This window comes from Phocoena sinus, chromosome 2, assembly GCF_008692025.1.
Source record: "Phocoena sinus isolate mPhoSin1 chromosome 2, mPhoSin1.pri, whole genome shotgun sequence".
NCBI lineage: Eukaryota > Metazoa > Chordata > Mammalia > Artiodactyla > Phocoenidae > Phocoena > Phocoena sinus.
The window spans coordinates 68,220,727-68,241,683 of record NC_045764.1 but is presented as its reverse complement, the minus strand read 5'-3'; the positions used below and the strand labels follow the sequence as shown (position 1 = coordinate 68,241,683).

Below are 20,957 nucleotides of genomic sequence, written 5' to 3'. Positions count from 1 at the left end.
ACAAAAACCAAACAACAACAAAAAAACACTGCCTGAGAGTAGAATGTGAAACCCACAATTCAAGTCTAGTGGTACAGAAGTCAAAGAACTGCTCTCTCAGGAAGACAACTTCTTCCCACCTTGCCTTTCCTCTCCCTATAGCTTCCCTGGACCCATTCTCATCTGTCTTCAAAACAACCTACAGACCTCCTAGGTCCTCTCCCTTGCCAGGTGAAATCTGTTGTCAGATAGTCACACAAAGTATCACAGAAGGATAACCAATTGCAGAAGATAACCTCTTCTTCCCTTTCACTTGGGGAGATTTGCCTTTTAAACTGGGAGGAAGCCCGACTGTGGCATGTGGGGTCTGGGCCTGCAGCTTTTCCCAGGCTGACCTCTCACCAGGTGGGCAGTCGCCTACCTACTGCACGTGGCTATCTACCAGAGTCAGCACCTGTGCTCTAAGGCTACAAAGGCACTGGGCGGTACCAAGAGCCTGCTGCTGCCCTGCTGCTTTTCCTGCTCCACAACCAAAGGCGCACATGTACTCCTGGAGCCCCCTCTCACTCCTTCAGCCAACCTGTCCAGTCTGTGAGGAACTCTCCAGCCCCAATGCCTGGATGCACCCCATCCAAGAACCAGGGGCTGTTTTATCAGGTAGGCCATGGAGGCTCAGAAGCTGAGAGAAGCAGATCCATGTGACGTCCCACACTGATGGTTTCACAGAGCCTGGGGTGTTTATTCAAACATCAACATAATTCTTTCTTGTGGCCAATGTGCTATAGACTCTAACGCAGTTGTATGCACTTATACAATACTCAGGGCTTTTACATGTCATGAGGATACATGAGAGCTCTTATAAAATACTTTGGGCTCTTTGTACAAAGGGCATTATTTGAGTAAGAGAGTACTGATGCAAGAGAGCCCTCACTTCTATTACTGGAAATAACTTGGACTGTGGGTAATTTTCAAATCAGTTCACAAATCTCTCTCCATATTCCAATTCCATGGCTTATGTTTTTCCTTTGTTGGGCATTACCTAAACTTGGCAGGCCAAACTGCAATCCCTGAAGAATAATACAATACAATGTCAGTTTAGACACGTTATTAGACCAAAATGGTCTATTTAAAATGCCTCATTATTTACAGTGGCTGCCTCCAAGAAGGGGATCTGGGATGGACAGGAGTGAGAGGGAGCTGAACTAGTAACCGTATACCATAAACCTTTGTGTACCTTTTGATTTTTGTTCCATAATCATGTGTTTGCTCCATATTCATGTGTTTGCCTATTTAAAGAGATTTTTAAACGTTTAATGATTAAATGCTATGTGTATTTTACCACAATAAAAAAAACCCCTGAATGTCTCAATTCTAATAATGAATAAAATTATGGAAAAGTCCAAATAGTGGGAAGAAGACTGGGCTAGTGGTCAGAAAACCTGGATTCCACTCCTGGCTCTGCCCACCTTTATGACCTTGGATAAGTCAATCAATCTTTCTGTGCCTCAATCCTCTGATCTGTAAAAAGGAGAGGGTTGCTAGACATGGTTGTTAAGGTCCTTTCTGCTTTAGATATTTGTGATTTTATAAAGTAAAATGGCATTCTTTAGCTTGATAGTTAGCTCTGAATTAGGTATTTTAAATTACTTAATAGAAAAAAAAGAACCTTAAATGCCAGAATCCTTTTAAGGTCCACAGATGACTATGAGTTTATAATCAGGTTTCAGGTTAATGAAAGCTGGAAGAACTTTTGCTCAGTATTTTCTTATAAACAATGGAAAATTTAGTCAGCTAATGTGAGTTCACTCTGTTCCACTGCTTATATATATATATTTTTCTCTGTTCTACTGCTTATATATATATATATATATATATATATATTTTAAACATCTTTATTGGAGTATAGTTGCTTTACAATGGTGTGTTAGTTTCTGCTTTATAACAAAGTGAATCAGTCATACATATACATATATCCCCATATCTCCTCCCTCTTGCATCTCCCTCCCAACCCCACCCCTCTAGGTGGTCACAAAGCACCGAGCTGATCTCCCTGTGCTATGCGGCTGCTTCCCACTAGCTATCTATTTTACATTTGGTAGTGTATATATGTCCATGCCACTCTCTCACTTCGTCCCAGCTTACCCTTCCCCCTCCCCATGTCCTCAAGTCCATTCTCTATGTCTGCATCTTTATTCCTATCTTGCCCCTAGGTTCTTCATAACCTTTTTTTTTTAGATTCCTTATAAATGTGTTAGCGTACGGTATTTATTTTTCTCTTTCTAACTTACTTCACTCTGTATGACAGACTCTACGTCCATTCACCTCACTACAAATAACTCAGTTGCGTTTCTTTTTATCGCTGAGTAATATTCCATTGTATATATGTGCCACATCTTCTTCATCCATTCATCTGTCGATGGACACTTAGGTCGCTTCCATGTCCCGGCTATTGTAAATAGAGCTGCAATGAACACTGTGGTACATGACTCTTTTTGACCACTGCTTATATTTTAGGGAAGTTAGAGACACATAAATTTTCACAATTAGAAAAGCAATTCATTTTTGTTTATCTAAAGCAGATTGCTCGCACATTAATGTTGCTAAGAAAAACCTGGATGTTTTATACACCTACAGTTTTAAAGAAACTCTCCATTCTCCCTAGTTCAATGTTTAGCAAAATTCTGCCCATGTGCACCCACTGTAACACTATTGTCCTCACAGAAAAGAATTACCTGAATATTTTCTTGTTTGCCAGATTTTCCTCCCCAGGATTCAGGGCATGGAAATGTCATCCCCATTAAGAAGGATTTATTCTTTTAGCAGATAGTTGTTGAAACTGGCTTTAGCATCTCTGGTTTTATTGATACCTCAAAATACTACACTAGGAAGGAATAAATTAATCTACCTACTCAGCTGATTCTTCTGGAACTTCAGAGCCACAGAAAGGAGAAGTTGTTAAGTGATGTAAAATAAGTTATTCTAGAAGGAATAGTAAGTATACTAAACTCTGGCTCTAAAAACACTAATTCAGTACCGGTCATTTGCATAAAATTCTTCCAGGAAGTGTCAGAAACAAAACCATAGCCTCTAGAATAAAGGTTAGCAATGGGAAATTCTCAAGCCTTGTGGAGGAGCTTTTATTTTATTTTTCAATAGGAAGTTTCAAGAAAACTTGAAATATATGAAATATTTGGTTATCTCTTTACAAATCTAAAGGCACACTTATTTATCTTCTGCTGCAGAGGATTTATTATATTTTTTACAGAGTAAAGTATAACTCGAAGACATTAGGTTAACTTGTTCAAAGTCACATAGCTAGAACCTGAACGTGAAATCCAGAACTCTCTGATTCTAATTAATTTCCATTAAGCTCACAGGTATCATATAAAGAGCAAAGAGACATTCAATGCTTGATATACAAATACTGAATATGACAACACAAACTTGGATTAAGTGCAAAAAGATATCTTTTTATTCATATAGTTCTCTTTTGTCAGTAATCCTTCATTACTTGCCTGGTTTAGACTGATTTCAACTGAACTAAGATGAACAGCTGAGGACTGAATAATTAATCATATGCCACTTCAATGCCTCTCATTAATTTATCCCAGCCCAGCCCCCATAACTCCTGGAGGCACTGGTCACATAAAACTAGTGGCAGACAGGTGGTTAGGCCCCAGTGTCCCTTCACTGTCCCTCAAGTGTATGTAGACAAGGGTTTCTCAAATTCAGCACTACAGACATTTGAGTGTGTATGGGGATGAGGGGCAAGGGGGCGTCCTGTACATCCCCGCCTATACTACCAAATGCCTATAGCACTGCCAATGTCCGCTGGGGAGAGGGGGGCAAAACTGCCCCCAGTTGAGAACCACTGATATAGATCTAATTAGGACAGGAAATTTGGGGCTATAACGCTCAGGTTTTAAGTCATTTCTTGGAAGGACTTTTCAATGGAAAAATGATAAAAGCATTTAAGATTCTACCTTTACCTCCTGTCAGCATTACAAATATCCTCCCCTTACGCTGGGAAACTTCTCTAGATGATTTCAGCTCCCTCAGTGCCATTTGCCTTGTTGTCCTTACTGTGCTAGTATAAATACTTATCTTGAGTCTATCTGCCATCCTAAACTATATTATAGACTCCTTGCAGACAGAGACAGGAGCTAAGGGTTCTTCCACCTTCCTCAGCTCCCAGCACAGTGCTAAGTGTACAGGGGGGATGCTGAGATATCTGCTGACAGCCTGACATGACTGTCAGACAGAGACTGCAAGCATTAGAGAAGGTTGGAAAATAAGCATATATTTTATCTCACATTCCACTTCTGTTTGACAAATGGAAATGAAATGTTTTTAAAATCACAAAAGAATTAGAACCAATCTATTCTCTTTTACTAAACTACTGCTTGAAAAAGGTAAAACTTTAAAGTATATTATTAAAAACAGTGCTTCTTTAGGAAAATAGGATTAAGCACTAAATCTGGCTCCATCATTAGCTTTGGATTCAGAAAAGTGAACCTCTGCTCTCCCTCTGACACCTGGGACACGTGCTCACAAGTCAAGAACTGTCTCTGCCAATACTTGAACATATAATGAACTTTCTGGTGACCAGAAAGTAACCAGACTATGTTTTTTTACCCTTTTTCCTGATTGTAAATGATATGTTCATTGTATAAAATTTGGAAAATAGAGAAAAGTATAAAGAAGAAAACGAAATCACCAAAGATGTCAATTAATACTTTGGTAAATGTCCTCCTATTCTTTTTTTCTGTGCATGCATACACACAAATTCTTAACAAACTGAATTAAACATCAGAATGAGTACTGTTTTTTACCAAAGTTGTAAAGGAAAGCTTTACACTAATTCCAATAATGGTTCCACTGTAAGTCCTATCTCCAGAGCCTGAAGCACCCTCTTGAAAATCCTCAAAGGAATGTTTACAATCAAGTCAAAAACCATTCAGAACCAAGTGTGGGGATAATGAGAGTGAACGAAACAAAACTTTACCATGAAGAAAAAGATGACTTTTCTTATGTGGTTCATAACCAGCTCTAAAAATAATTCCAAAGAATGACTACCTAAAATGTTTTGCAAGGTGGCCACAGAAGGAGGCCTGCAGTGCCTTCGTGGTGACTAATTTGAAGTGATTCCCCACCATTTGTTTGCCTATGGACAATTTTGTGGGTGATTTTTTAAAAAACAAAGTCTCATTATTTTACCCATACATTTATTGCCTTCCATCTTCTCTAATTTTTCACAATTCCTCCTTCCCTTTCTGCTCTTACAACACACACTCCTCCAAATTATGCACTCTACCTAAAAATGAATATGTATTTACTTATTTTATTTTTGACCACAACATGCACAGTAAGACAACTGACAGAGATTATTCAAATCATTTTTTCAGTTCCACAATATTAGGTGCTAGGATAAAAAAATGGGAACAACTCACTCTGTCTCAAGGAACCCAGTTCTGTAGAATGTAATGTTGATATAATTCTACTCTATCCTAGAGGTAAGGCAACTGGAGTCCAGAGACATGATGCCATTTTCCCAAAATCACCCAGGCAGGAGACTTCCTTGGTGGCACAGTGGTTAAGAATCCACCTGCCAATGCACGGGACATGGGTTCGAGCCCTGGTCCGGGAAGATCCCACATGTCGCGGAGCAACTAAGCCCGAGCACCACAACTAGAGCCCGCATGCTGCATCTACTGAAGCCCACGCACCTAGAGACCTGTGCTCTGTGACAACAGAAGCCACGGTAATGAGAAGCCCGCATACCTCAATGAAGAGTAGCCCGTTTGCCACAACTAGAGAAAGCCTGCGCGCAGCAACGAAGACCCAATGCAGCCAATAAATAAATTTATTAAAAAAAAAAAATCACCCAGGCAGAGACAGACCCCACTAGAACCTTCTTCATTAATCATTCTTCCGTTCACTAATTTGATGTTGTTTTATTTTCTGTGACATTAAATTCAAGTTTTTATTTAACCATTGCTTTTGTTTTTTTGCTCTCTCTTAAAAAAAAATTATATTAAAGGTAGTAGCCATCTACGTTCTCAGGCAAGTAGCCCAGGTATCAGGTAGCCAGACAGACCTTGTGTTTTGGTACTCAATTCTTGACAATGCTCTGTACATCAGTTGCAAAGGATTCCCTAAAATGAAATCTGGGATTTCTGCCATGGTTCTTTGTTACCAAGTACATACTGAGGAACATACATTAACAGATGATCAATTCTTTTCATTTATAATGGGAAGGCATAGAAAACTACCATAAGAAAGAATTGTTTCTACTATTAATTCCACTTAATCCTTACCCACCTGCATCACTGGATATTAAATATTATAATAGATAAACTGAAAGTAAATTGTCAGAACTTTTGAAATCCAATCTCCACAATTACTGCTTACCACTTGGGGATCAATGTCACAACCCTGCAATATTTGATTAGTCTAATCACTCCTTCACTGATTAGAAATACTAAAAGACCACAGAATTTCCCTTCCTGGCCCTTCTCTCAGTGGTGGTATTTGTAAAGAATAAAACCAAAACCAACCAAACAAAAACCCACTGAACACCCAAGAGCCAACTAACCCCCCGTGGTACTCACCAGTGCTCAGGTGACAAAGCCTGGGGTAGGGGGTGGCAGCTTGGGGGTAATGTTAAACTGACACTCTAAAGAAGGAAACAAAGACACTGTGCATAATGCTACCTTCCTATGTGAAACAATGAGTGACAACTTCATCTCAAACAAAACAAAACATGTCATCGGACTTCTACTAATCAACTTCTTTTCCTTGATCTTAAAACCAAATCTGAGAGCCACGGAGGAGAGCGCAGCAGCAGGGGTGTGGAGTGCAAAGCAGAGAGATTCCCACACAGAGGATCGGTGCCAACCAGCACTCACCAGCCCAAGCGGGCGGTGACCCCGCCGGAGCGGGCGGGGTCTGGGAGCTGAGGCTCCGGCTTCGGAGCTTAGATCCCAGGGAGAGGACTGGGGTTAGAGGCGTGAACACAGCCTGAAGGGGTTAGTGCACCACGGCTAGCCAGGAGGGGGTCCGGGAAAAGTCTAGAGCTGCCAAAGAGACAACGAGACTTTTTCTTGCCTCTTTGTTTCCTCGAGGGAGGTGCTCGAGGAGAAGGGATTAAGAGCGCTGCTTAAAGGAGATAACAGAGACGGCTCGAGCCGCCCGGACCCCAGAGACGGCATGGGACGCTAAGGTTGCTGCTGCCGCCACCAAGAAGCCTGTGTGCAAGCACAGGTCACTAGCCACACCTCCCCTCCTGGGAGCCTGTGCAGCCCGCCACTGCCAGGGTCCCGTGATCCAGGGACAACTCCCCCGGGAGAACACACGGCGCGCCTCTGGCTGGCGAAACATCATGCCGGCCTCTGCCGCCGCAGGCTCGCCTCGCACTCCGTACCCCTTCCTCCCCCGGCCTGAGTGAGCCAGAGGCCCCAAATCAGAGGCTCCTTTAACCCCGTCCTGTATGAGTGAAGAACAGTTGCCCTCAGGCGAGCTACACGCAGAGGCGGGGCCAACCCAAAGCTGAACCCCAGGAGCTGTGCGAACAAAGAAGACAAAGGGAAATTTCTCCCAGTAGCCTCAGAAGCAGCGGGTTAAAGCTCCACAATCAACTTGGTACCCTGAATCTGTGGAATACCTGAATAGACAACGAATCATCCCAAATTGAGGAGGTGGACTTTGGGAGCAAGATAGATTATTTTTTCCTCTTTTCCTCTTTTTGTGAGTATGTATGTGCTTCTGTGTGAGATTTTGTCTGTATAGCTTTTCTTTCACCATTTGTCCTAGGGTTCTGTCCGTCTGTTTTTTGTTTTTACTTTAAAAAATTTGTTTCTTAATAATTATTTTTTATTTTAATACCTTTATTTTATTTTATCTTACTTTATTATATTTTATCCTCTTTCTTTCCTTCTATTGTTTTCTCCCTTTTATTCTGAGCCGTGTGGAGGACAGGCTCTTGGTGCTCCAGCCAGGTGTGAGGGCTGTGCCACTGAGGTGGGAGAGCCAAGTTCAGGACACTGGTCCACAAGAGACCTCCCAGCTCCACACAATATCAAATGGCGAAAATCTCCCAGAGATCTCCATCTCAACACCAAAACCCAGCTTCACTCAACGACCAGCAAGCTACAGTGCTGGACATCCTATGCCAAACAACAAGCAAGACAGGAACACAACCACACCCATTAGCAGAGAGGCTGCCTAAAATCATGATAAGGCCACAGACACCCAAAAACACACAGGCACTAGTCCCCTCCACCAGGAAACCTACATAACCGACTGAACCAACCATAGCCACTGGGGACAGACACCAAAAACAACGGGAACTACAAACCTGCAGCCTGCGAAAAGGAGACCCCAAACACAGTAAGATAAGCAAAACGAAAAGACAGAAAAACACACAGCAGATGAAGGAGCAAGGTAAAAACCCACCAGACTTAACAAATGAAGGGGAAATAGGCAGTCTACCTGAAAAAGAATTCAGAATAATGATAGTAAGGATGATCCAAAATCTTGGAAATAGAATAGACAAAATGCAAGAAACATTTAACAAGGACCTAGAAGAACTAAAGAGGGAACAAGCAAAGATGAACAACACAATAAATGAAAGTAAAAATACTCTAGAAGGGATCAATAGCAGAATAACTGAGGCAAAAGAACAGATAAGTGACCTGGAAGATAAGACAGTAGAAATAACTACTGCAGAGCAGAATAAAGAAAAAAGAATGAAAAGAACTGAGGACAATCTCAGAGACCTCTGGGACAACATTAAACACACCAACATTCGAATCATAGGGGTCCCAGAAGAAGAAGAGAAAAAGAAAGGGACTGAGAAAATATTTGAAGAGATTATAGTTGAAAACTTCCCTAATATGGGAAAGGAAATAGTTAATCAAGTCCAGGAAGCACAGAGAGTCCCATACAGGATAAATCCAAGGAGAAACACGCCAAGACACATATCAATCAAACTATCAAAAATTAAATACAAAGAAACCATATTAAAAGCAGCAAGGGAAAAACAACAAATAACACACAAGGGAATCCCCATAAGGTTAACAGCTGATCTTTCAGCAGAAACTCCGCAAGCCAGAAGGGAATGGCAGGACATATTTAAAGTGATGAAGGAGAAAATCCTACAACCAAGATTACTCTACCCAGCAAGGATCTCATTCAGATTTGATGGAGAAATTAAAACCTTTACAGACAAACAAAAGCTGAGAGAGTTCAGCACCACCAAACCAGCTATACAACAAATGCTAAAGGATCTTCCCTAGGCAAGAAACACAAGAGAAGGAAAAGACCTAAAATAACAAACCCAAAACAATTAAGAAAATGGGAATAGGAACATACATATCGATAATTACCTTAAATGTAAATGGATTAAATGCTCCCACCGAAAGACACAGATTGGCTGAATGGATACAAAAACAAGACCCGTATATATGCTGTCTACAAGAGACCCACTTCAGACCTAGGGACACATACAGACTTAAAGTGAGGGGATGGAAAAAGATATTCCATGCAAATGAAAATCAGAAGAAAGCTGGAGTAGCAATTCTCATATCAGACAAAATAGACTTTAAAATAAAGACTATTAGAAGAGACAAAGAAGGACACTACATAATGATCAAGGGATTGATCCAAGAAGAAGATATAAAAATTGTAACGATTTATGCACCCAACATAGGGGCACCTCAATACATAAGGCAAATACTAACAGCCATAAAAGGGGAAATCGACAGTAACACAATCATAGTAGGGACTTTAAAACCCCACTTTCACCAATGGACAGATCATCCAAAATGAAAATAAATAAGGAAACACAAGCTTTAAATGATACATTAAACAAGATGGACTTAGTTGATATTTATAGGACATTCCATCCAAAAACAACAGAATAAACATTTTTCTCAAGTGCTCATGGAACATTCTCCAGGATAGATCATATCCCAGGTCACAAATCTAGCCTTGGTAAATTTAAGAAAATTGAAATCATATCAAGTATCTTTTCCGAACACAACACTATGAGACTAGATATCAATTACAGGAAAAGATCTGTAAAAAATACAAACACATGGAGGCTAAACAATACACTACTTAATAACGAAGTGATCACTGAAGAAATCAAAGAGGATATCAAAAAATACCTAGAAACAAATGACAATGGAGACACAACGACCCAAAACCTATGGGATGCAGCAAAAGCAGTTCTAAGAGAGAAGTTTATAGCAATAGAATTCTACCTTAAGAAACAGGAAATGGGACCACGGGCCGTGGGGAAGATGGAGGAAGAGTAAGATGTGGAGATCAACTTCCTCCCCACAGATACATCAGAAATACATCTACACGTGGAACAACTCCTACAGAACACCTACTGAATGCTGGCAGAAGACCTCAGACCTCCCAAAAGGCAAGAAACTCCCCACATACCTGGGTAGGGTAAAAGAAAAAAGAATAAACAGAGACAAAAGAATAGGGACGGGACCTGCACCAGTGGGAGGGAGCCGTGAAGGAGGAAAGGTTTCCACACACTAGGAAGCCCCTTCGCGGGTGGAGACGGCAGGTGGCGGAGAGGGGGAGCTTTGGCACCACGGAGGAGAGTGCAGCAACAGGGGTGCAGAGGGCAAAGCGGAGAGATTTCCACACAGAGGATCGGTGCTGATCAGCACTCACCAGCCCCAGAGGCTTGTCTGCTCACCCACCGGGGCAGGAGGGGCTGGGAGCTGAGGCTCCGGCTTCGGTCGGAGCGCAGGGACAGGACTGGAGGCCTGAACACAGCCTGAAGGGGTTAGTGCACCACAGCTAGCCGGGAGGGAGTCCGGGAAAAAGTATGGACCTGCCGAAGAGGCAAGAGACTTTTTCTTCCCTCTTTGTTTCCTGGTGCGCAAGGAGAGGGGATTAAGAGCGCTGCTCAAAGGAGCTCCAGAGACGGGTGCGAGCCGTGGCTAACAGCGCGTACCCCAAAGACGGGCATTAGACGCTAAGGCTGCTGCTGCCGCCACCAAGAAGCCTGTGTGCAAGCACAGGTCACTAGCCACACCCCCCTTCCGGGGAGCCTGTGCAGCCCGCCACTGCCAGGGTCCCGGGATCCAAGGACAACTTCCCCGGGAAAATGCACGGTGCACCTCAGGCTGGTGCAACGTCAAGCCAGCCTCTGCCGCCGCAGGCCCGCCCCGCACTCCGTACCCCTCCCTGCCCCCCGGCCTGAGTGAGCCAGAGCCTCCAAATCAGCGGCTCCTTTAACCCCATCCTGTCTGAGCGAAGAACAGACGCCCTCCGGTGACCTACACGCAGAGGCCAGGTCAAATCCAAAGCTGAACCCCGGGAGCTATGCGAACAAAGAAGAGAAAGGGAAATCTCTCCCAGCAGTCTAGGAACAGTAGATTAAATCTCCACAATCAACTTGATGTACCCTGCGTCTGTGGAATACCTGAACAGACAACAAATCATCCCAAATTGAGGAGGTGGACTTTGAGAGCAAGATTTATGATTTTTTTCCCCTTTTCCTCTTTTTCTGAGTGTGTATGTGTATGCTTCTGTGGGAGATTTTGCCTGTATAGCTTTGCTTTCACCATTTGTTCTACGGTTCAATCCATCTGGGTTTTTTTTCTTACTTTAAAAAAAAATTTTTTTTCTTAATATTTTTTTATTTTAATACCTTTATTTTATTTTACCTTTATTTTATTTTCCTTTATCCTCTTTCTTTCTTTCTACTCTTTCTCCCTTTTATTATGAGCCGTGTGGATGAAAGGCTCTTGGTGCTGCAGCCAGGAATCAGTGCTGTGCCCCTGAGGTGGGAGAGCCAACTTCAGGACACTGGTCCACAAGAGACCTCCCAGCTCCACGTAATAACAAACGGCGAAAATCTCCCAGAGATCTCCATCTCAACACCAGCACCCAAATTCACTCAATGACCAGCAAGCTACAGTGCTGGACATCCTATGCCAAACAACTAGCAAGACAGGAACAAAACCCCACCCATTAGCAGAGAGGCTGCCTAAAATCATAATAGACAGACACAACAGACACCCCCAAACACACCACCAGACGTGGATCTTCCCACCAGAAAGACAACATCCAGCCTCATCCACCAGAACACAGGCACTAGTCCCCTCCACCAGGAAGCCTACATAACCGACTGAACCAACTATAGCCACTGGCGACAGACACCAAAAACAACGGGAACTACGAACCTGCAGCCTGCGAAAAGGAGACCCCAAACACAGTAAGATAAGCAAAACGAAAAGACAGAAAAACACACAGCAGATGAAGGAGCAAGGTAAAAACCCACCAGACTTAACAAATGAAGGGGAAATAGGCAGTCTACCTGAAAAAGAATTCAGAATAATGAGAGTAAAGATGATCCAAAATCTTGAAAATAGAATAGAGAAAATACAAGAAACATTTAACAAGGACCTAGAAGACTAAAGATGAGACAAGCAAAGATGAACAACACAATAAATGAAATGAAAAATACTCTAGAAGGGATCAATAGCAGAATAACTGAGGCAGAAGAACGGATAAGTGACCTGGAAGATAAAGTAGTGGAAATAACTACTGCAGAGCAGAAAAAAGAATGAAAAGAACTGAGGAGAGTCTCAGAGACCTCTGAGACAACATTAAACGCACCAACATTCAAATCATAGGGGTTCCAGAAGAAGAAGAGAAAAAGAAAGGGACTGAGAAAATATTTGAAGAGATTATAGTTGAAAACTTCCCTAATGTGGGAAAGGAAATAGTTAATCAAGTCCAGGAAGCACAGAGAGTCAAATACAGGATAAATCCAAGGAGAAACACGCCAAGACTCATATTAATCAAACTGTCAAAAATTAAATACAAAGAAACCATATTAAAAGCAGCAAGGGAAAAACAACAAATAACACAAAAGAGAATCCCCATAAGGTTAACAGCTGATCTTTCAGCAGAAACTCTGCAAGCCAGAGGGAGTGGCAGAACATATTTAAAGTGATGAAGGAGAAAAATCTACAACCAAGATTACTCTACCCAGCAAGGATCTCATTCAAATTTGATGGAGAAATTAAAACCTTTACAAACAAGCAAAAGCTGAGAGAGTTCAGCACCACCAAACCAGCTATACAGCAAATGCTAAAGGATCTTCCCTAGGCAAGACACAAGAGAAGGAAAAGACCTAAAATAACAAACCCAAAACAATTAAGAAAATGGGAATAGGAACATACATATCGATAATTACCTTAAATGTAAATGGATTAAATGCTCCCACCGAAAGACACAGATTGGCTGAATGGATACAAAAACAAGACCCGTATATATGCTGTCTACAAGAGACCCACTTCAGACCTAGAGACACATACAGACTGAAAGTAAGGGGATGGAAAAAGATATTCCATGCAAATGGAAACCAGAAGAATGCTGGAGTAGCAATTTTCATATCAGACAAAATAGACTTTAAAATAAAGACTATTAGAAGAGACAAAGAAGGACACTACATAATGATCACGGGATCGATCCAAAAAGATATAACAATTGTAAATATTTATGCATCCAACACAGCAGCACCTGAATACATAAGGCAAATACTAACAGCCATAAAAGGGGAAATCGACAGTAACACATTCATTGTAGGGGACTTTAACACCCCACTTTTACCAATGGACAGATCATCCAAAATGAAAATAAGTAAGGAAACACAAGCTTTAAATGATACATTAAACGAGATGGACTTAATTGATATTTATAGGACACTCCATCCAAAAACAAAAGAATACACATTTTTCTCAAGTGCTCATGGCACACATTCTCCAGGATAGATCATATCTTGGGTCACAAATCTAGCCTTGGTAAATTTAAGAAAATTGAAATCATATCAAGTATCTTTTCCGAACACAATGCCATGAGACTAGATATCAATTACAGGAAAAGATCTGTAAAAACTACAAACAGATGGAGGCTGAACAATACACTACTTAATAACAAAGTGATCACTGAAGAAACCAAAGAGGACATTAAAAAAAATCTAGAGAAATGACAATGGAGACACGACGACCCAAAACCTATAGGATGCAGCAATAGCAGTTCTAAGGGGGAAGTTTATAGCAATAAAAGCCCACCTTAAGAAACAGGAAACATCTCGAATAAACAACCTAACCTTGCACCTAAAGAAATTAGAGAAAGAAGAACAAAGAAACCCCAAAGTTAGCAGAAGGAAAGAAATCATAAAGATCAAATCAGAAAGAAATGAAAAAGAAATGAAGGAAACAATAGCAAAGATCAATAAAACTAAAATCTGGTTCTTTGAGAAGACAAACAAAATTGATAAACCATTAGCCAGACTCATCAAGAAAAAAGGGAGAAGACTCAAATCAATAGAATTAGAAATGAAAAAGTAACAACTGACACTACAGAAATATAAAAGATCATGAGAGATTACTACAAGCAACTCTATGCCAATAAAATGGACAACCTGGAAGAAATGGACAAATTCTTAGAAATGCACAACCTGCCAAGACTGAACCAGGAGGAAACAGAAAATATGAACAGACCAATTCACAAGCACTGATAATTGAAACTGTAATTAAAAATCTTCAAACAAACAAAAGCCCAGGACCAGATGGCTTCACAGACGAATGCTTTCAAACATTTAGAGAAGAGCTAACACCTATCCTTCTCAAACTCTTCCAAAATACAGCAGAGGAGGAACACTCCAAATTCATTCTATGAGGCCACATCACCCTGATACCAAAGCCAGACAAGATGTCACAAAGAAAGAAAACTACAGGCCAATATCACTGATTGAACATAGATGCAAAAATCCTCAACAAAATACTAGCAAACAGAATCCAACAGCACATTAAAAGGATCATACACCATGATCAAGTGGGGTTTATTCCAGGAATGCAAGGATTCTGCAATATATGCAAATCAATCAATGTGATACACCATATTAACAAATTGAAGGAGAAAATCCATATGGTCATCTCAATAGGTGCAGAAAAAGCTTTCAACAAAATTCAACACCCATTTATGATAAAAACCCTCCAGAAAGTAGGCATAGAGGGAACTTTCCTCAACATAATAAAGGCCACATATGACAAACCCACAGCCAACATCATTCTCAATGGTGAAAAACTGAATCCATTTCCACTAAGATCAGGAACAAGACAAGGTTGCCCACTCTCACCACTCTTATTCAAAATAGTGTTGGAAGTTTTAGCCACAGCAATCGGAGAAGAAAGGAAATAAAAGGAATCCAAATCAGAAAAGAAGAAGTAAAGCTGTCACTGTTTGCAGATGACATGATACCATACATAGAGAATCCTAAAGATGCTACCAGAAAACTACTAGAGCTAATCAATGAATTTGGTAAAGTAGCAGCATACAAAATTAATGCACAGAAATCTCTGGCATTCCTATACACTAATGATGAAAAATCTGAAAGTGAAATCAAGAAAACACTCCCATTTACCACTGCAACAAAAAGAATAAAATACCTAGGAATAAACCTACCTAAGGAGACAAAAGACCTGTATGCAGAAAATTATCAGACACTGATGAAAGAAATTAAAGATGATACAAATAGACGGAGAGATACACCACGTTCTTGGATTGGAAGAATCAACATTGTGAAAATGACTCTACTACCCAAAGCAATCTACAGATTCAATGCAATCCCTATCAAACTACCACTGGCATTTTTCACAGAATAGAACAAAAAATTTCAGAACCTGTATGGAAACACGAAAGACCCCGAGTAGCCAAAGCAATCTTGAGAACGAAAAACGGAGCTGGAGGAACCAGGCTCCCTGACTTCAGACTATACTACAAAGCTACAGTAATCAAGACAGTATGGTACTGGCACAAAAACAGAAATATAGATCAATGGAACAGGACAGAAAGCCCAGAAATAAACCCACGCACATACGGTCACCTTATCTTTGATAAAGGAGGCAGGAATGTACAGTGGAGAAAAGACAGCCTCTTCAATAAGTCGTGCTGGGAAAACTGGACATGTACATGTAAAAGTATGAGATGAGATCACTCCCTAACACCATACACAAAAATAAGCTCAAAATTGATTAAAGACCTAAATGTAAGGCCAGAAACTATCAAACTCTTAGAGGAAAACATAGGCAGAACACTCTATGACATAAATCACAGCAAGATCCTTCTTGACCCACCTCCAAGAGAAATGGAAATAAAAACAAAAATAAACAAATGCGACCTAATGAAACTTCAAAGCTTTTGCACCAGCAAAGAAACCATAAACAAGACAAAAGACAACACTCAGAATGGGAGAAAATATTTGCAAATGAAGCAACTGACAAAGGATTAATCTCCAAAATTTATAAGCAGCTAATGCAGCTCAATAACAAAAAAACAAACAACCCAATCCAAAAATGGGCAGAAGACCTAAATAGACATTTCTCCAAAGAAGATATACAGACTGCCAACAAACATATGTAAGAATGCTCAACATAACAAATCATTAGAGAAATGCAAATCAAAACTACAATAAGATATCATCTCACACCAGTCAGAATGGCCATCATCAAAAAATCTAGAAACAATAAATGGAGAGGGTGTAAAGAAAAGGGAACACTCTTGCACTGCTGGTGGGAATGTGAATTGGTACAGGCACTATGGAGAGTATGGAGGTTCCTTAAAAAACTCCAAATAGACCTACCATATGACCCAGCAATCCCACTACTGGGCATATACCCTGAGAAAACCATAATTCAAAAAGAGTCATGTACCAAAATGTTCATTGCAGCTCTATTTACAATAGCCAGGAGATGGAAACAACCTAAGTCTCCATCATCGGATGAATGGATAAAGAAGATGTGGCTCATATAAACAATGGGATATTACTCAGCCGTAAAAGGAAGTGAAATTGAGCTATTTGCAGTGAGGTGGATGGACCTAGAGTCTGTCATACAGAGTGAAGTCAGAAAGAGAAAGACAAATACCGTATGCTAACACATATATATGGAATTTAAGGGAAAAAAATGTCATGAAGAACCTAGGGGTAAGACAGGAATAAAGACACAGACCTACTAGAGAATGGACTTGAGGATATGGGGAGGGGGAAGGGTAAGCTGTGACAAAGTGAGAGAGAGGCATGGACATATATACACTACCAAACGTAAGGTAGGTAGCTAGTGGGAAGTAGCCGCATAGCACAGGGAGATCAGCTCGGTGCTCTGTCACCGCCTGGAGGGGTGGGATAGGGAGGGTGGGAGGGAGGGAGACGCAAGAGGGAAGAGATATGGGAACATATGTATAACTGATTCACTTTGTTATAAAGCAGAAACTAACACACCATTGTAAAGCAATTATACTCCAATAAAGATGTTAAAAACAAAACAAAACAAACAAACAAAAAACCCCACAAATCTTATTTACTGAGTGCCTCCCAAGTTCAAGGCACAGTACTGAGCATGATGCCTCTGTCATCTAATGATAACAAAGTACTTTGCAACTAGGCTTTCTCATGTACCAGACAAACTGAAAGAGAAGACAACCACACTGGAGACCAAAAAGGAAGGTGGGAGTGGGGGAATCAACTTTTAAAATTTGTCACATTTGGCATAAAGCACTGCCCCCTCAGTTTCTCTTTCACGATAGTAAGAGGACATTATCAAATTATAAAAGACCCAAATGATAGGTCTCCACAGCCATAAGCCCAGCTTCAACAGGAGCTGAGGGTAACTCAAGTAGGCAGCTGAGATTTTACCAACATCCCTCTTCTTGCGTCACAGCCAGATTTTCAGGTAGAGGAAATGTGAGGAAAGACAGTATAGGGAAGGTTATACATTGAGCAAATTGATGTGGATGGAGACATCTAAAAAACCCTGCCAAGCTGTAAAGGCAATTCTAACCACTTCATTTCCTGGACCATTTGAAGTCTAATGCGTATGGTGGAAATGCTGACCTCTTTAGAAGGCTGACCTTTACAGTGCATACAATGACATCTGGGGATTTCCTCTAAGTTAGAGCTTAGTACGTACAACCAGATCCTTCCGCTCAGTGTTTCTCAGCCCCTAAAAGAAAAACTGGTTTCCTTCTCTACTCATAACCAACACTTCTGACACCAGATGTGTGGTTTTTTTCCACACCAAGCAATTCCCCAACTCTTGGAGGACACCAACTAGGTTTCCTACTATTTAACGCAATTCTGACACTAACTACCCGTTGTTAGCACAGAACTCCCCCCCACCCCCCCAGATCAAGGGCTCAGTCCCACAAGGCTGTCCCCCCACTCCCCACCCCACCCCCAAATTCAGACACCAACTGCAAGGCTCAGGTTGTCACCTATACTTCTGACCAACTGGCTATAAACTGGGGCTCCTCATGAACTCCTCCTCAGGTTTGATAATTTGCTAGAATGTCTCACAGAACTCAGTAAAATAGTTTACCTACTAGATTACCAATTTACTATAAAAGAATATAACAGGGGGGTTTCCCAGGTGGCGCAGTGGTTGAGAGTCTGCCTGCCGATGCAGGGAACATGGGTTCGTGTCCCGGTCCGGGAAGATCCCGCATGCCGCAGAGCGGCTGGGCCCGTGAGCCATGGCCGCTGAGCCTGCGCGTCCGGAGCCTGTGCTCCGCAACGGGAGAGGCCACAACAGTAAGAGGTTCGCGTACCACAAAAAAAAAAAAAAAAAAAAGAATATAACAGGAAGAGCCAGATGGGGGAGATGCATAGAACAAGGTATCCAGGCATGCCACCCTCCCAGCACCTCAGTGTGTTCACCAATCTAGAAACTCCAAATCCCACTGCTTAGGGTTTTTACTGGAAGTAAATGATTGATTAAATCATTGACCACCGGTGATTAACTCAGCCTCTAGCCCTACTCCCCTCCTCAGAGGTCAATGGTGGGGCGGGGTGGCTGAAAGTTCCAGCCATCTAATCACTGGTTGGTTCCCCTGGCAACCAGCCTCCCATCCTCAGGGTCTTTCCAAAAGTCATTCCATTAACATAAACTTCAGTGTGGTTTAAAGGGACCTGTTATTGAATTAACAAAAGATGCTATTTTCACCTTTACTGTTCTCGAGTTGTTTTAGGAGCCAGGACAAAAACCGAATAGTAATTTATTGTATTACATCAGGAGCTCTGTGCCAGGAACTGGGGACAAAGACATGCCCCCTCAGGGTCTCTCTAGACATTTGTTTCCTAATTATGATACACCCTCCCCACTGAAATATTAATGTCACAGATATATCTATGTTTACACATTATATGCATATCTGTGGTTTATACATAAAAGGAATACATTTTTTGCCCCCCCAAGAATCAATTTTCACCCCTCTGGGGGTGGATAATGCCCTGTTAAGAATGAATGCTTCACCTGTGAAACAAGACATTGGTAGAGCCAAGAATATGAAACTAGGTTATTATAAGTTAACCCAGAAATTATATCTCTATATCAAGAAGATTTATAAATCTCTTTCTAGAATAATAATTTGCCTACAACTGTAGTACTATAATTTAACTTGTTTGTTTTTACAATGTGAAATTAAGTAACAGAAAGACATTAACTGAGCACATAGTAGGCACAAATTAGTCTTAACTCAAACTAAAGAGAATAATCTGTTGTGACTCTAAGTGAAATAATTTAAAATAAACTATCTTTCACTATGTATAACTGGATAGTTATGACATTAACTATCCAGGAGCCTTACCTGTACTTTGGATTAAGTGCAGAACAATGGGATAAAGTTAGTATAAACACTGTTTCAGACAGCCTTTTTAAAAGTATTTATTTACAATGCAATAAGTAAAAAAGTCCAAAAACTCAGATATGATCATTACTTCCTACCTGTCTCTTTAAAATCCTACTCATGCCAGCAGAACACTTGGCTGAGGGAGTTCTATAGGGAATGAACTCATCTGGCTCTGCCAATAATTTCCCATGCAGCCTGGGTAAATTATTTAACTACTCTGTGTTCATTTCTCTAACCAGCCAATAATGTAAATCCACACACTGTAATGGAAAAACACACAACACTCCTGGGTCAGGAGACCTGCCCTCTGGTCTCACCTTAGCTACTGACTCATTGTTTGCATATGGGCAAGTCACCTCTCTTCCCTGAGGCCTCATTTTCCCCATCTGTGAAAGGAAGACGTCATGCCTGAGGCATGCATGGAGATTCTATGTTCTATTTAAATGCTTTTCCTGGCTAATTCACACACACTAGTGTAGCAAACAAAACAATGCCACTCATTAAAGTCTATAAAATTCAACAACATGTAATCTGTACAGCCGGTACAAGGCTTGGTAGAAAAAATATTGCATAGAAAAATATTGGGAAGTAAAACATGATTGCTCTCCAAAAAAAAAGTCTTAAAAGTTTAGGCCAAGTGCCTTCCTAACTTGAATCAGATACAACTGTCATTCATGAGAATTCATTGCAGTCCCTTATGAACCATTTCTATTTTCTGCCTGGATCACCTCTTAGTGTAATGTACTCCATAAATTACCTCCTGGGATTTAGGAAATTAAGTCCATATTTACCCCATACATACCCTACACTACATATTCCAATTAAATCTCTTCTCAGGTTTGGTTTTTCCAAGCTCATTACTTTAGACAATCTCCATTCTTCCCATCCCCTTGATCACTTCAATAGCTCTGAGCTAAATCATTTGCACTGGAACTTTCTTCACCTCCTAGGAGGACTAGAAAGAAGAGTGAGTGATTACAATGAAAGCCGGTAATAGGGAGACACAGGGAAAATACATCGTAGAGAAAATTTTCACCACTGCTCTCAGCCCTATAACACAAAGTAAAATATCCTTTCCCCAAACTACCAGCCTAAGATATTCTATCTGCTGAGAATTAACAGGACACTTCTCTGATTTCCCTATGCAATTAACTGCTTCTAGGACTGCTTCATAAAGTACTGAGGTATCTATTACTAGAAGCATTCAACCAAAAATGGTGGACAATCATCTAGCAAGGATGCTATAGAAACCA

The 20,957-nt window shown here is 41.0% G+C and overlaps 1 protein-coding gene across 2 annotated transcripts in view; it reads right to left on the bottom strand.

The window, feature by feature from the left end:
• Positions 1-20,957, bottom strand: part of AAGAB (alpha and gamma adaptin binding protein) — an 82,669-nt gene that overhangs the window by 8,824 nt on the left and 52,888 nt on the right. The gene's annotated exons all lie outside the window — the stretch shown is intronic.